Genomic DNA, 12,607 nt, shown 5'->3' with positions numbered 1-12,607 from the left:
CATTTGCCTACCTTCTGTTTTTTAGATAAGTGTATATATAATTTTAACTGAAATGTTATTCCACCTACATGCAGCACTCAAGAACAAAAATCACTTGGAAATCAGACAAGGTAATTCATGAAAAACAAATCGCTGTATCAAAATAGTCATAGTATCTCTATAAAAATGTGCAGTCAAATGTCATCTTCCACTGGATTGAGCCTAATCTGCCATGTGCAAAAACCTTTTATTCTAAGTGCTTTATAACACAATAGAGACTCTCTTCACTTCGTGAATGTATCTATCTATATTTCCTACTTGCTGTTTTGTGGACACTTTTCTCTTTCACTAAACTTTTAAGTTTCCAGAAAGAAGGACTGTCTTCTTGTTAATTGTTAAATAGCTATTCCTGTAATAACCCCAGACAGAGAGTAACTAACTGTTCAATGATATGTGGAGAATTGAGTTAAACTGAACATTGAAAATTAGGTATTGAGAGAATTATTACTGTGACACAGTCCTCACATTCAGAATCTTTGGGGGAAAAAAAGTATAAGTGGGTAAGGTCTTGAAAGAGTCTTGTAAGACCCATTTAAATTGTGTAGAGAATGGATGGGGGGGTCCCTGCCTTTTTATTCCTGGTATGTATAAATGGCACTTCCTTGTGGAGAAGAGAGGCCATGACTGGGACCTGTGACACAATATAGTGATATTTGCCTTAGTATAGAGACTTTTTCCTCTGTTTTGTTTACTTATAATAAATTCCACCAATTTTAAGTGTATAGTTTGTTGAAATTTTGTAATGTCTCCAATTATGAAATCACCATGACATCAAGATGTACCAATAGTTCTCTCAACTTAAAAAATTTTCTTGTGCCTTGTTACACTTGAACAGGGCCAACAAACTTGTTCTCTCTCCACCCTGGCCACAGGTAAAATCAGATCTGCTTTCTGTTCTTACCATTTTTCATTTTCTAGAACCTTATGTAAATGGAATTATGCAGTACGTAGTCTCCTGATTTTACTTCTTTTACTAAGCAAATGTTTTTAAATTCATCCATGTTGCATGTATTCATATTTGATTCTTTTTTATTGGTGTGTGTATGTCATGCTATGTGTATAAGAAACTTTTCTTATCCATCCAGAAGTTGACAGACATTTGGATTGCTTCCACTTTTTAGCTATTATGAATAATACTTCTGTAACATTTGCATATAGCTTGTGTGTGGACACATGTCTTCATTTTCCTTGAGTAAAAACCTAGGAGTAAAATTACTAGGTTGCATGGTTAATATTTATCCAGCTTTATAAGAAACCGATATATAGCTTTCCAAAGTGGCTGTATGATTTTATATTTCTATTAGCAATGCGTGAGAGTTCCACTTACTCCGTATTTTTGTTACACTTATTTCAACCTTTTCAATTTTAACCATTCTGGTGGGTATGTAGTAGTATCACATTGTGGTTTTAATTTATGCTTTCCTAATGACTAGTGATCATTCAACATCTTTTCATATGCTTATTAGCCATTCATATGTTTTCTTTTGTGAAGTGCCTGTTTAAATATTTTCTCCAGTTTTGATTATTTTTTATTATTATTACAAAATTGTAAGAATTCTTTATGCAGTCTGGATAAAAGCTGTTAGTTAGATACGTGGATTCCGGAATAAAATTTTTTGTAGTTGTGGCTAGCTTTTTGTTTTATAAACTGTCTTTTAAGAAACAGAAGTTTCTGCTCTTGATGAAATCTATTTTACCAATTGTTTTCTTTTATAGTTTGTGTTTTGGGACTCACCCAATATCACAAAATTTTTCTCTTAATTTTTAAGTAGAAGTTTAATAGTTTTAGCTCTTATGTTTAGGAACAGTTACCTGAGCTTTCTTGTGTGCAATGTGAGGTAATGATTGGTATTTATTCCTCCCCCCACCCCCATATAGTCAGTTTTCCCATCACCTTTTCTTGAAAAGACAGTCATTTTCCTATTAAATTATCTTGGTAACTTTGCCAAAGCCAATTAAAGTATGAGTTTGTCTCTGAAGTTTCTATTCTGCTCCATTAACCTATGCATCTATCTTTATGTCAGTATCTCACTGTCTTGATTATTGTAGCTTTATACTAAAATTTGAAAGGAAGTAGTTTAAGTACTATAATTTTATTCTTTTTTCAGGATTGCTTTAGCTATTCTAGTCCTTTGAATTTTGATATAAATATTTAATTTATATTGTTAGTTTTCTTTAAAAGTCCTAGTTAGGATTATGATTAGGATTGTATTAAATCTAGAGATTAATTTGGAGAGAATTGGTATCTTAACAGTTTTGAGAAGAATGGTGTAACTCTTCATTTATTTAGGTCTAGCTTAATTTCTTTCAATAGTATTTTGTAAATTTTAGTGTAAAATCTTAACAATTGTCTTCACCAAAATTTTTCCCATATTTATTTTTATGCTTTTTGAATGTGGCTTTTTCTAAATTTCATTTCACATTTTTATTCCCCCCAAAACTGAAATACACTTGATTTTTTAATAATGACCTTAGTTATTGGAAACCTGCTGGATTCACTTATTAGTTTTCATAGTTTTCTTATGGATTTCTTAGGATTTTCTACATACACTATCTTGTCTATAATTAAAGTATCTCTACTTCTTGTGTATTCTATATACTTTTTATTTTTTTTCCTTACCTTATTGCACTGGTTTGGATTTAAAGTGTAATGTTAAATAAAATAATGAAAGCACAGATCCTTTTCTCTGATCTTATCTAGGAAGCATTGAGACTTTTATTACTGAGTTTGATATTAAATGGAGTTTTCCATAGGAGCTCTTAATTGGGTTAAGGACATTCTCTTTTAGTTCTAGTTTTCTGGGAGCTTTTAATCATGAAATAGTGATCAATTTTGTCAAATACTTTCACTGTATGTACTAAAATAATCATATGCTTTTTTCCCTTTATTAAATTAATATGGTCAATTATGTTGACTGATTTTCAGATATTAAATCAACCTTGCCTTCCTGGGATAAACACCTGTTAATTATTATATATTATCTTTTTTTTTTACATAATGCTCAATTTGATTGATAATATTTTAACATAATTTTTGTGTCTATATTTGTGAGAGGTATTTGTCTACATTTCTCTTTGCTTGTGTTATCTTTGCCTCATTTTGGAATCAAGGTAATTTTGTCTTAATAAAATAAATTGGGAAATTTTTTCTTTGAAATAGTTTGTGAGAGATAACTACTAGTTTTTCCTTAAATGTCTGATAGAATTCATCATTAAAGTCATCTGGATTCAGAGTTATCTTTTGGAGGAGGTTTTTATTTACAAAGTAAGCTTATTAATTAATAATGGTTGTGAATTTTTTTTAAATGTGGGTTTTTTTTTTTTTAGGATTTTTCCTCTTTCACTTAGGTTGCCAAATTTATGAGCACAAATGTGTTCATAATATCCCCCTTATTGTTTTTGTTTTGCAATTCCCCTATTATCCTTTTAGTGTTTGTAGAATCTGTAGAGTCCTCTTTTTCATATTTGATATTGGTAACTTTCCTTCTATCTCTCCCCATCCTTCACTTTTCCTTCTTCCTTTTCTTTTCCTTCGCCTCTCCCTCTCAGTTTAATCTCTAGCTGCCCTTTTAGCCTGGTGAGCCTAACAGTTGAATAGACAAACCCTGAGAAGTCTTCTTTTGTAGAGTCAGGGCATGGTTCAAAAATAAGGATTCTCATGAGCAGAAAGAAGAAACCAGGGTAGAGTCTGGGCATGGTTCAAAAATAGGATTCTCATGAGCAGAAAGAAGAAACTAGTTAGGAGGAAGAATAGTACTTCAGTTTATGACAGAGTAGAGTCAGGGCATGGTTCTGGCCAGGGTAGAGTCAGGGCATGGTTCAAAATAAGGATTCTCATGAGCAGAAAGAAGAAACTAGTTAGGAGGAAGAATAGTACTTCAATTTATGACAGAAAAAGCTATAAAACCTTATGGAGGATATATAGCATGGGAATAAGTAGCAAAATCAGCTTCTTACTTCTAAAGAATTTTGCGGATCCATGGCAGGACTTCTGAGACCTGTGCATAGGAGACCCAATGTGAAACCTTTATCCAATTGTGTCCTCCCTTTTTCCTTTCTCATTTTGAAGTTAGATTTACAACTCTAAATAAATAATAAATAAATGACAGTACATAAATTGATTACATAACAAAATTAAATTTAAAAATTAACTGATTTGTCTACAACTCATAAATTGACTTGATTTACAACTCTAAACATTGTACCTCCTGTACCAATTGTGCATACTTTTCAGATGCTTTATTCTAGAACTCCTTCCTGAAAATTGAATAATAGCACTTACCTCTTCCTCAAAAATATTCAGTGACTTCCTACCGTTTGATAAAACGAAGTGCATAGCTATCTGTGTAATATTTTAAGCCTTCTTTCTCATTTTTCCAAGTTTCCAACTTCCCATTGTGTTGCATTTTCATCCTTACCTCTCCCACCAATCAAGATGGTTCACTGATTATTTTGCTGACGCACTTGGTAGATTTCCAACTTTTGTGCTTTCACTGTTGTAGGACTGACTTGTTCCTTAATATCTCTCAGTTGTCTGTGAGAACTGAGGTTTAGAGAAGTGGCATAAATTTATCAATGTCAAACACTTTACTTAGGAGAGAATGGAAATAAGAACTCAGATCAGAATTTATCTATCTTAATATGAAGGATTTGGATTTTATCTGTTAAGAAATGGGGAGCCTTTTTGGTTTCTAGGAAGGTAACTCTTGAGAAATGTGTTCTAAGAAAGATAAACTTGACATCTTTAAGTAGAAGGGAGGAAGACAAAACTGTGACAGGTATAAAATCTAAGAGGCTGAGGTATCCCTGAGGACACAGGTCAGGCCAGAGATTATAGGACAAACAGAAAGTTAGTGATTTAATGCTACTATGAAGAAAACAGTGACAATACATTTCAAGACCATGGAAAGAAGGAATTGTCAGGATACAAAAGAAATAAGGTTTGGAAAACACCTTAAAACTCTTTCTTTAGCTAACCATAAACCTCATCATAAATTCTTCGGTACAATAGATATTTATGCTACTTTTATTTATTTTATAATTTTCCAAATTGCTTTTGCCATATGCTTTTTCTAAGCATTGTTCTAGACACTGGAGACACAAGAGTGAACCACTGAATGAATGAATGAATATAATCTCACTATCAAAATGCGTATGCCAAGTGGGTGGGGGTGGGGATGACTGGGTGATGGGCACTGAGGTGGGCACTTGATGGGATGAGCACTGGGTGTTATTCTATATGTTGGCAAATTGAACACCAATAAAAAATAAATTTACCAAAAACAACAATAACAACAACAACAACAAAAACAAAATGCATATGCCAAAATGTTATTAGGGCCATTGAAAAAATTTTGATTCTACAAATTTATTGTTTATTTATTTATTTTTTAAGTTTTAATATTTTTTTTGAGGGAGATAGTGTGAGAGATGGGGGAGTGACAGACGAGGAGGGAGAAGGAAAGAACCTCAAGCAGACTCCCCACTGAGTACAGAGCCTGGCATGGGCTTGATCTCATAACCCTGAGATCAGACCTGAGCTGAAATCATGAGTAGTACAGTTAACTGACTGAGCTACTCAGGGCCCTAAATTTACTTTTTTTTAAAGAGAATAATAATCTTAATTTTGGGAATAGTTAGGAATAGCTTCTGTATTTGCCTGTGGATAACACCATTCAGGAAACATGAAACCAGAATATATGTATGTGTTTAATGAGGATAAAAATTATTGTTTTAAATTGCATAAAACTGGTTTTAAGGTTAATGTTCATGAAGTAATTTAGGTGATGCTATTCCCAACCATCATACTGACAAAAGATAGAATGAAAGAAATGCTTTCTCAACTGAAGAGGATCTATTTTCAACTTTAAAAAAAATACTTGTAATTCCTGTGATTTCTTAGGAATTACACACCTTCTCAATGTATCATATAAGCAATTAAAAGTTTTAAATGTTATTTATTTATTTGAGAGAGAGAGCTAGAGCAAGCCAGAGAACACAAGTGGGGGAAATTGCAGAGGGAGCTGGAGAAGCTGACTCCCCTCTGAGCAGGGAGCCTGATGTGGGGCTTGATCCTGGCACTCCAGGATCATGACCTGAGCTGAAGGCAGGTACTTAACTGACTGAGCCACCCAAGCACCCCAAAAGTTTTTGAGACCCTGCTTCAAATTTTTAAATCAAAATATACTTTAGTTACTCGAATTCCAATTCTATAGCATTTTATTGGAAAGGAAAGATGAAAAGATTCTTAGATACAGACATTTACAGTGTATTTGGCTAAATGCAAAACTGGTCACTCTACTAGGATTTGATGAATAAACTTTAGGCTAAATTTGAAATATCTGATGGGGCCAAGTTCCTGATAACTTATTACTAGTGGAATCTTTATGAACTAAAGGCACTATCCCTTCCTGTAGCTATCATTTATTATTACTGTCTTAAATTAATCCAAAGAAACTGAGGTCATGCCAAATTAAGCAATCCAAGGTAATTCTCAAAGAAAAATGAAACAAAAATAAGAAGTAGAATCAAAGTACACACATTTACTATTTTTTTTTTTTTTTAGTAATCCTTCAGTCTCACTCTTTAATTAAAGATTTAGTCATGGTATTTTCCAAGTGCTCTCCCGTATCAGTTTTTGTGCTTAGTAGGAGGAATGCACAGGTGAAGGCAGAAGGTTCCATGTAAAATGGTGCTTTCTTTCTGGTTGGTGAAGAGAGGTATTAGAAAACTAGCAAGTAATCAGAATGATTCCCTAAAACGGTAAGTGACTTGAAGGAAATAAAGAATAGAATGGGAAATACCTATAAGATAGGAAGTAAGCTGATGGGTCTGCTTTACATAAAATGGCCAAAAAAAGGCCCTACTGAGAGATATTACTTCAGGTGTTGAAGAATTAGAATTTAACTGGTTCACAACACTGGATGCAGGAGAAAGAACTTGGCCTTATAGCTTCCTCAAAATAAATTAACCTTTTCTGAAAGCCTAGGATATGAAAGCAAATAGCTTTTCCTTTATATCCAGAATGCCATTTCAGTTCTTTCAGTACCTGTATGAAGATTCAAAAGACAATAACAAACTAGAAAAATGGAGAAGAGCTTGATATTTTTGGAGGTTAATAAAGTTTGGTCTTTACATTGTTTTCCTTTTAAGTGTCATTTTTACGAAAAAAAAAACTTGTTATACTCTGAATGCGAAGAGTGATTCTGAATATGGTATTTCTGTATCATTAAATTATTTTTAAGTTTAGCTTTAAAAATAATTGGCTCCTTTTGCTTCATATCCTACCTAGTTGTTTTGAACATTGTGCATCTTTTGAACTGAATGGAAATTTGTTGTTTCTTTAATAACTGACTATGACTCGAAGGAAGTCATATCTGTGGAAAATAGGAGTATTCACCTTTACAAGCATCTTTGCTATTTGATTAAAAGGGAAGTGAGCAAACTCAAAAGTATTCTTAAATACTTAATGGATTTAAAAGCTCAAGTGGCTTCACAATAACTAAGTGATTTGTCACAACTTTCTCCTTCCTCCCAACTCTCTCTCTCCAGAATTTCTTAGATTCTCTCTGTTCAAGGAAGCCCTATAAGTCTTCTACTAAATACAATCTTCAGTCTCAATACTGTTCTTAAACTGTTCCAGGTAGAGGCTCATTGTCTTCTGTTTTTTTTCTTTTAAATCACTGAAAATGAAAATGATAGGTTCTCCTCTAATGGTGCATTTCTAACACGAGAGCCTTTCTTTGTAAAAGCAAATAGAAAATTTAGTTTTATAACTTTAGTTTTGGAATAACCACTCAAAGTTCAAAGGGGTGAGAAATTCTTTCAGTATCTGTGATCCCAGCAGCCTTAAGAAAACCCTAACAAGTCTTGGGAGTTCTGGCTTTTGTTGGTCTTGTGTGGTATAGGTAGATCAGGAATGGAGAAGGAACTTTGGTAGAGGCAGCCTAGCCATCACCATGGCTCTGAACTCCTATTCACATACCAAACAGATAAAGTGAGAGGTTGGGCTGGCATAGAAGCAGTTCTTTCCTCGTCATCACTAGCTTGGTGTCCTTGCCACGGGTTTCCTTGCCAGGAGATAGCTCAGTTACCATGAGCTCCTTGAAGTGTTCCTTGGCAGTCCTGAGTGAATCTGAAGTGTGATTTCATGCCTTTGCTTTTCTTCAGCTTGTGCTTGGCTGTGATTTTGAAAATTAACTATGAATTTTTAATAGATTGTTCATATTTTGCATATTATTTGAACTCTATAGGGACTAGGACATTATCTTTTACATATTCCTTAATATTAACAAAACAAAATTTTTGCCTTATGAAATGTACTTTTTCTTCCTTATATAGAGCAGTATGTGAGTGGGAAGATGCTTGAATTGTTCCTGCTTCTCCTTGCCAGAAGAAAATAAAAGTATGTCTTCTACAATCCCTTTCTTATGTTATTTGAGGCTATCAAAATGCCAGCTGGTGGCTTCTTTTCTTGTTGAATACAATGCAACCTAAATATCCTCTTCTTTCACAAAAAGGAGCTAAATCAGAGTGGATTTGGTTCTTGTATCTAAAGGTTAAAGGCCAAGGGATAAAATGTGCATAGCATTTTGTGTGTGTGTGCTGTGACTGCTAGAGGATTTATAGGGATGAAATATAGGTTAGTTTTATAATTTCCTTTTTTTAAATGAATATTTTTTGAGATACTGAGATTATTAGATTTTGGGTTATTGTATTAATAAGATCCAGAAAATTAGTTATAGGAAAAACATACTTAACAACTTATTTGAAGCTCACAGATATTAAATATATTGTAGAAAAATGGTTGAATGGATAAAGCGTAGTACATCCAAATAATGAAATATTGTTCATCCCTAAAAAGATATGAGCTATTAAGCCATGAAAAAACATGGAGAAATCTCATATGCCTATTACAAAATGAAAGAAACCCATATGAAAGGCCGAATACTCTATTATTCCAATTATATGACATTCTAGAAAAAGTAAAACTATGGGAAAAGTAGAAAGATCAGTGGTTGTTAGAAGTTGAGAGGGAGGGATGGGTAGGCAGAGAATAGAGGACTTTTGTGGCAGTGAAAATACTGTTATCAGACCTTAAGGATGGATACAAATTATACATTTAGCCAAACCCATAGGATGAACAACACCAAGAGTGAACCCTAATGTAAACTATGGTTCATCAATTATAAGAAAATCATCCGGGGATCCCTGGGGGGCTCAGCGGTTTGGCGCCTGCCTTTGGCCCAGGGCGCTATCCTGGAGTACTGGGATCAAGTCCCACATCCGGCTTCTGGCATGGAGTCTGCTTCTCCCTCTGCCTCTGTCTCTGCTTCTCTCTCTCTGTGTATCATAAATAAATAAATAAATAAATAAATAAATAAATAAATCTTTAAAAAAAAAAGAAAATGACCCACTTTAGTGGGGGATATTGACAATGGGGGAGGCCGTGTATACATAGGTGCAGGGAATATTTGGGAAATATCTGTGCCTTCTAAATTTTACTTGAATTTAAAATTGAATTTTAAATTGCTATAAAATATAAAGTCTTGATTAAAGAAAACATGATAATCTATTATTCTTTTTATCTAAAAATTTTAACAAATTAAAAATATTTCAAAATCCTGGTATTTTAATTTTTAATTTAAAAAAATCAGAGAAAAATAATCCAAAAATTTTGTGCTGGGAAGGGTAAATGTTTGTCCCACTCTCCACTCCTGCCTGTACAACTCCCTGTCTCTTTTCCCTCCTCCTCCCCCTAGATTAGTCAGTGTCTGGGAAAATTTGGCAGAAGTACTAATCCTAAAAGGTAAGAGCTATGCCCTACTACCCCTTGTTCTCCTCCTCATGCACAGATTGATTAGGTTAAGTCTGGCTGAGGGCACTTCTTGTCAATTGTCACTCTCCATATTCAAGCCTAACCCTGATAGAATGCTAAACCCCAAGATTTTGGGTTTCAAGTTGCCAGAGTGCAATTTCTTTCTTTTAATAAGAGGCGCAAATTTCTTTTGAAAGCCGCCCTCCTCCATTATCATTGGTTGATGGAACTGATCTTATTCCCAACATTGGACAGCGAGGTAAGGGGAGCCTCTATGGGCTTAATCCAATAAATAGTCTACCTTTCCAGTCACGGGACTGGTTCAGAGATGGGCATGTGACCCAGTTAGAAGTATAAGATACAAGAGACTATTTTTGGAGCTTCTGGGAAAAACTAGATGGGGTCTTCCTTCTGCTGAATGTGGGAGTGCAAAAACAAAGGGTCAGAGCCATGCTGCCTTTTTGCTAGCCAAGAGATCCACCCTGAGGAAGAAGTTTACTCCCAGAGGAAAGCACAGCTGAGACACGCAGAGAAACCAACTCTTGATGACATTATTTCAATAACTGCATCCAATCACAGCTGAAGGAAGCACTAGCACTGAATCTTCATGTTATTGGCCTGCACATTTCCTATTTTTCTCTAAGTCATTTGAGCCCAGTTTTGTTCCTTGCAACACACAGTGTACTGAAGGTCTGTGGAGCCCTTGTAGCTAATAGCTAATCTCTGGCTCGTCCAGTGCCCTCTGCTCCCACCATTTGAACAGTATGCTTGCCAAGAATCTGCTGTGATTCTTCCCAAACTTGTTTAAGGCAGTTGTAATTTTATGTAGTAATTACACAAGCTAATTAAATATTAAATAAACCAATAAAATATGAGTATGAAAAGAAAGTTATCATATATACAAAAACTAAGTTTAATATTTTGAGAAGCCTCATAAAAAGTCATATAAAAAAGGTATCTAATTTAAAATGAATAAGAACAAGAGTTTGTAAGAAAACTAAATGAAACTAGTAAGATTTTGAGCTTAGTTTGTTTTGCAGATGTCTTAAATTCTCATTCCATGTCAAAGAATCACAGACAGCCTATAAAGGTGAACCCACTGGGGCTGGCTGGGGGAAAGGAGGAAGCTTGCTCCTCAGAAGAGTTCCTCAGAAAGAACTGTCTGAGGGATCATAAGAGATTTCTAAATGTGGGAAAAGGGAATAAATCATTTGGTGAAGTCAAGTGTACATACTTCTTTGTAGGTCTAAAGAAAGAACAAAGCTTTTATATAACAGGAATCCAGTTCTTCAGGGATATCAAAAGAAAATTTTTATTTATTTATTTTAAAAGGAATTTTTTTGAAGGCTTTTATTTATTCATGAGAGACTTGGGGGGGAGGGGCGGCAGAGACAGGCAGAGAGCGGGGAAGAAGCAGGCTCCATGCAGGGACCCTGATGCGGGACTCAATCCCAGAACTCCAGGATTACACCGTGGGCCGAAGGCAGGCACTAAACTGCTGAGCCACCCAGGGATCCCCCCAAAAGGAAATTTTTAAGTCATTTTTGGTGCAACCTAGCTGGAAATTAGCATGTAATTGTTTGAGCCTTGCTGAATAAAAGTTTAACCTTCAAAAAAAAAAAAAAAAAGAATCACAGAGAGGCATTTTGAATTTGGTTAGTTCTAGAAAGGTGAATTGAAGCTCCTCCAATCAGCAGACTCCTATGTAAAGAAAAAGCTTTGTTCCTACATCAACTGCTTGGCCAATGAATGCATTTTCATAAACTTTAAGTTAAAAAGTTAATTATTACTTAATGCTTTCATACTTTAGCCAGTATTTTTGGCTAATTGACTACTACAGGTTTTAAAATTCTATGAGATCAGAGGAATTTTACTGTTCTTAAGTGGAAGATGAGACAGGGTGTGTATGGGAAAGTGACATTAATTAAGAAAGTGAAGCTTAGGGCAGCCCTGGTGGTTTAGGGGTTTAGAGCAGCCTGCAGCCTGGAGTGCGATCCTGGAGACCCGGGATCGAGTCCCACATTGGGCTCCCTGCATGGAGCCTGCTTCTCCCTCTGCCTGTGTCTATGCATCTCTCTCTCTCTGTGTCTCATAAATAATAAATAAAATCTTTAAAAAAAATAAAGTGAAGCTTAAACTCAGGAGATGAATGTGCACATGTCACAGGCAAGGCCGATGGGATTGTGGGAAGGAAGAGCTGTGAGTTAAAACATCAAGTGTGAGATATCATCTTGTGTCTTTGATATAGGCAATCTTTAGTAGTTAGTAGCTATTTATGATGGATTTTAGGCAGATTTTTATTTTAGGAAGATCACTCTGGTGGTAGGTTGGGAGATGGACTGGAATGGGGAGGAAGAATGTTAAAGGAAAACATGTCAATGGATGTGGTCACCAACTAAATAATCAGAGTGAAGAAGAAGAAGGAATAAAAGATGACTTGGTACTTGTCAGTGAATGGAGAATGAGGAGACTTAGCATTTAGTTCTTTGACATTAAAGTTGAAGAGTGTGCTGAGACCAAGTATTTATTGAGCACTTTTTGTGTCACATATGGTTCTAGGCACAATGGGGAAGACTTGTTCTCTAGAAGCTCAGAGTTTTGAGCAAAAATATATGCTACAGTAGGTATTTGCTAGGATTTATAAAGTTTTTAATTGTTCTGCTTACATCCAACCTCTTTTGTAGAATTTCCCATAGAATTTTAGTAAAAGAGTTGTATCTCCCATTATGCAAGCCAAAGTTAGCCAAACAG

The 12,607-nt window shown here is 34.8% G+C and overlaps 1 protein-coding gene and 1 pseudogene across 7 annotated transcripts in view; both read left to right on the top strand.

Moving 5' to 3' along the window:
* PDE1A (phosphodiesterase 1A) overlaps positions 1-12,607 on the top strand; it is a 322,617-nt gene that overhangs the window by 42,356 nt on the left and 267,654 nt on the right. The window lies entirely within an intron of this gene.
* LOC112934892 (small nucleolar RNA SNORD22) lies at positions 10,889-11,027 on the top strand (annotated as a pseudogene).

Source organism: Vulpes vulpes, chromosome 3, assembly GCF_048418805.1.
Source record: "Vulpes vulpes isolate BD-2025 chromosome 3, VulVul3, whole genome shotgun sequence".
Taxonomy (NCBI): domain Eukaryota; kingdom Metazoa; phylum Chordata; class Mammalia; order Carnivora; family Canidae; genus Vulpes; species Vulpes vulpes.
This window is presented reverse-complemented; position numbering and strand designations above follow the sequence as displayed.